The sequence below is a fragment of the Hypomesus transpacificus genome, chromosome 4 (assembly GCF_021917145.1).
Source record: "Hypomesus transpacificus isolate Combined female chromosome 4, fHypTra1, whole genome shotgun sequence".
Taxonomy (NCBI): domain Eukaryota; kingdom Metazoa; phylum Chordata; class Actinopteri; order Osmeriformes; family Osmeridae; genus Hypomesus; species Hypomesus transpacificus.
The window spans coordinates 1005874-1011429 of NC_061063.1; positions in this window are offsets into that span (position 1 = coordinate 1005874).

Here is a 5556-nt window from a genome sequence, read left to right on the forward strand (position 1 = left end):
TGTTACTGTAATTTATCTGTCTCCATCTCTCTCTTTAGGTATCTAATTTTTCTCTCTCTCTCGTTTCTCTTCATGTGTATATTCTCTCCTATTCTCTCTCTCTCGCTGTCTCTTTTTCTCTCTCTTTTTCTGTATCTCTCTTTCTGTCTCTCTCTCTCTAAGCAGCAGGCATAGTGCTGTTGTGAATATGTTTTCAGCTAATGCTTCAGATAAGTTATTGTAATGTTTTATTCAACAAGGCGCACACACATGTAGCTTGAAGACGTCTACAGGTCTATAGCACTCTAAATAGGGCACATTTCAAACATCAAATGAATATTGTGAGTTATCTTTTCTTCCGGTGAATTAGTTCAAATATTAATTATTTATTGTCCAAATGTTAATGAGTATTCTGCAAAACTCTACTGTGGTGCAAAGCCATGGAGCCAGACAGCTAAAACTATTTTTTATTGACCTGACTTGTCACATCTTGGAACAAGCACAATGTGTATTCTCACTCAAGGTGAACAAGGTATTCAACCAAACATACCACATAGAAAAACATATAGAAAACAATAATCTTGTTTTGAAGGCAAACTTGAATCACCGCTACATTTGCCGTCTCTGAAATAAAAAGTGGATTGTTGTTAGGATGGAATGTTCTTGGTAGTTTTCTGAATTCTACAGTGACAACCGAAGCTTATCTTCAGATTTGTACAGCTCTAAGTGTATTGTGGTTGTGACCCTGTCGGTGTGTGTGTGTGTGTGTGTGTAGGTGCGGGTGTGAGTTTGCCCCACAGTGGGAGTTTGTGTATGTGTCTTTCAACAGTAAGCTTGTGTGGTAACACTTTAGAATAATGGTCCGTTGTTAATGAGTAGCTATGCAGGAAGTAATATGTAGTTCTACATTAACACTGAATTTAATACTATTAACTAATATGGAACCAAGATTAATTAAGCAGTAAGTAATAGCGAATTTAGTACAAAGGTAGTTCCTTGGTAGGTATTTGATTATTACTAAATAAATATATCCTCATTGAGAACTACTTGTGAACTATGACCAATTAAGAAAGAATAACCACTGAATTACTAATCACAAAAGTAACGTCTACAAAGTGAACAATTGTTTTTTTTTTTACTCTTAACAGGGTCATAACATTTCAAAAGCTTGTGCCTGAAATGAGTTCTTTGTGGAAACCAGTTTATGAATATTAACGTTATAACACGTCCCTGTATGATTATGGGACAGGTCCCCCCAATATTTGATCAGACTGTATGATTATGGGACACGTCCTCCCCAATATTTGATCATACTGTATGATTATGCGGGCAATTTCGATGTGTGTCTGCTGTTAGGTCTTTTTTTTATTTATTTTTTTATTTCTGCAGCTCAGAAAATATCAAATCACGGCCGGTCCGTTTTCCAAATCCAGTCGACTTGGCTTACCAAAACCTATTTGTCCTGAATCCATGTCATGTTTTCCCCTAAACCTATACTGGTGCAACGTCAACGAGTGAGTTTGGAGCGCGAAATCATGTGGCAGTGGCACATTTTTATGGATTGTAAATATCCAGTATTTGGCTAACATACAACAACAACGACTAGGTGAATTTCACTAGAATTTGGAATTGTAGAATTAGTGCAAATTTGGAATTGTAGAATTAGTGCAAATTTGGAATTGTAGAATTAGTGCAAATTTCGATTGCAATACTATACAGTTTGTATGAGGGACTTTTTACAAGCTACCGACAGCTATAGTCTGGCTTTACAGCTAGCAACAACTGTAGCTAGCGTTTTGGGCCATGTTCCTGTTCTCTGAATTGGGTTATCTAGCAAGTTATTTTACAGTCCTGCCATTTGTTCTTTCTTCCTTAATCATTTTTATTCCTTTGGGAGCGTTGCTGTTGTAGTGGATAGGCCTATACGTTGATTTGGGTTAGGGTTAGCCATGTACTTACTTATTACTTATCTAGCCATTATGTTTGACTCAGTTTATCATCACATTTTGTTGAGTGTGTTGAATGTTTCATTCCAAAATACAGAATTTTTGTTTAAATGCTAGGTTTCATCATTGTGCAAAACGAATAAAAGAAAATAATGTTTAATTCAGACATATTTTACAAAATGCTTTATTATTGCATGCCCATGTGCATTTTTGCATTATGTAGGATTGTCTTTTACGACTTCATGGAAATCTTCCAGTGGATATAATTAAAAGAAATGTTATCCAATCACTGCAGTTGTTTTATGTTGTATATCTTGTGAGGTGACATGTTAGTGAGGTGTTAACATGTTTTTCACTTTGAAATAATGGTCCAGATTACAGTTACTGCGGGATGATAAGGTAACTCTTGAGTAATTAGTGAAGAGTTAACATGTTTGTCACTTTAAAATAATGGTCCACATCACAAGTAGTTACTGCAGGATTACAAGGTAACGCTTGAGTAATTAGTGAGGAGTTAACATGTTTGTCACTTTAAAATAATGGTCCACATCACAAGTAGTTCCTGCAGGATGACTATGTAACACTTGAGTAATTAGTGAGGAATTAACATGTTTGTCACTTTAAAATAATGGTCCACATCAGAGCCATAGAAAAAGAGAGTTGCGACACTTCCATAGACTCCCATTGTTATCGAGGAATGCGGAAGTTAAGCGTGTCTCATGCAACCTATAGTTCCAAACATTGTATTTTCCACCGTTGAACCCCATTCATTTTCAGTGTCTACGAAGTAAGTTAGCTTGTAAATTGATGAAAATCATGCATTTTTTCATATTTCAACCACCACATATCAATTGTTATGAGTAGTATTTCATATGGCCAACTTAAGATAAACATTTTCGTAAGATTATAGCTTGTTAGATTCTAAATGCAGTTAGAGCTGTTAGAGCCATATATGGCTTATGGGGTCCGAAGCAAGTGAGCTGGTAAATTGATGAAAATCCTGCATTTTTTCATATTTCAACCACCACATATCAATTGTTATTAGTAGCATTTCATATAGCCAGCTGTAGAGAAAATGTATTGTAAGATTATGGCTTGTTAGATTATAGCTTGTTAGATTCTAAATGCAGTTTGCGCTAGACTATAGTAGAGCTATGCAACACTTTTACTGTAGCTAGCTAAAGAGCATGTGCATCAACCAGAAGTTCGTTGGTTTATAGTCTGTCAAATTAGTTCTAGTTATTGGTGTTCTTTGGCATACACAGTTTACAGAATCTGCTCTTATTAGCCTATAGTACATCTGATTATAGCTAGCAACAATGAATTGCAGATTAAAGCCTTGGGTCCCCTATCGTCCAGCAACGCTCGGCAGGAATTTCAGTCCACTCAATAGCTAGCTAGTTAGTTAGCTCAACAAGATGCATCTACTACTGCGGTCTAAGTTTTGTGAAAAGCAGACATTAAGATCACCTGCTCACTACAAACAAAAGGAGTGGAAGAACACTGGACATATTGTACAATAAAAATTTTTATTGAATTGCAGTTGGTTGCCTTGTATATTCTGTTCAATTTTTTTCTATTGAACAGTTGCCGGTGATCATGGTTAGATTCAACTTGCATCAAGTACAAACGTGTTGTTAATGTGGTAAATTGTAAGTGGGCTGATGAAGAAAAAAAAAGTTGAACAAATCCCATTTACAGTACCAGTACAGTACTTCAACAGTCGAAGGTTAAACGTTAAGTGGAACAATATAGGCTAGCATAGCCATTTCCAGCTCTGCTTCACAATATTGCGTTATGCATTATAAGTTAATGTTATACATACATGTTAATAAAGTAGCATACATACATGATACAACACACCAGTAACCAATTGATATTGTGTTAATATACCGAAAATATCCGTGAATCGAGATGATGCTGCTGTCGGTCCCGCCAAAAACCATTTAAACAGGTTGACAGCAGTGGGTTTTCATTTAACTACAGCGAGCTACCGGAACCACGTGACAAAAAAGCTCTAGCTTTTTTCCTGCGTTTCACTGGCAGTGAGTGTTCACAATGTTGTAGTTCACTCCATTGTTCACCAAAAACGTCAGCGAGGACCCCCTAATGTAGATAAGAGTCAGCTGAAGATAGCCAGAATATCGGATTTCTTCAACTGAGCCTGTTTCATTCGTAATTTGCCTGAGAAAGCGACTTCCGTTGGCCAGCTCCATTGAAAACCATTCAAAAAAGTTGACAGCAGTGGGGCTTTTTGGAACTACAGCGAGCTACATGAACCACGTGATCACGTGTCGGCGAGATCAAAGCGTGTCGCAACTCTCTTTTTCTATGGCTCTGGTCCACATCACAAGTAGTTCCTGCAGGATAACAAGGTAACGCTTGAATAATTAGTGAGGAGTTAACATGTTTTTCACTTTAAAATAATGGTCCACATCACAAGTAGTTCCTGCAGGATGACAAGGTAACGCTTGAGTAATTAGCGAAGAGTTGTACTGGTTTTCACAAGTAATAGACCTATAATGAGTTTATTTTATATTTGACACATACGGTACAGGCATGCATTTCTGTGAGGCACTAGTGATATTCTAACAAACATTGTAATCTGGAAGATTTGATTTTGCGCTTATCGCAACATAAATGCAGGATGCAAATTGTTTTTGAAAAGAGAACATCAATGTTTATATTCATATCCTAAAGAGAAGTCCTCCTCAGGCGGCTACTGTAACATAAAGGTAGGTCTTTGGAGTCTGAGACATTGAACTGACACTCAAGAGCTCATAATAGTAAACTAATACAAACATGAGAGTGTCAGCATCACTTCCTAATTATTATTATTTTTTAACAAATTATCATTATTTGTATTATGCCATGTTTAAGTTTGAAATAAACAGAGAACATTTGTCCATCCTTTGGTAAGAGTAGGCAAAATCTCAACCTGTAGTTAACGTATTTGGGGGAATATAATATTCATAAACTGGTTTCCACAAAGAACCCATTTGAGGCACAAGCTTCTGAAAAGTTATGACCATGTTATGAACAACCAAATTGTTCACTTTTTAGACATGTTACTTTTGTGATTAGTAATTAATTGGTTATTCTTTCTTATTTGGTCATAGTTCACAAGTAGTTCTCAAAAGGATACATTTATTTAGTAATAACTAAATACCTACCAAGGAACTACCTTTGTTGTAAATTAGCTATTACTTACTGCTTAGTTAATCTGGTTCCATATTAGTTAATAGTATTAAATTCGGTGTTAATGTAGAACTACCTATTACTTCCTGCATAGCTACTTGTTAACAACGGACCATTATTCTAAAGTGTTACCGCTTGTGTGTTTGGGTGTGTAGAGGAATTTGCGCATGTCTGTGTGTATGTCAACTGTGTCATTATTAGCTTGAGCACAGGTCCTATCCGTTGCCACAGTTACTTGTGTTTGCTGGTGTGGTGTCCTGCAGCATAGAAACATCAGTTACAACCAACACAGTGTGTGTGGGGTGGGTGGGGGGTGCTGCACACTGAGGATTAAGCAGTCTGTATAAACGCCTACATCGTCTTTTCTCACACATACACATAAACACACGTAAAGAAATTAGCTTTCCGCATAAGCACATTAACGTACATTCTT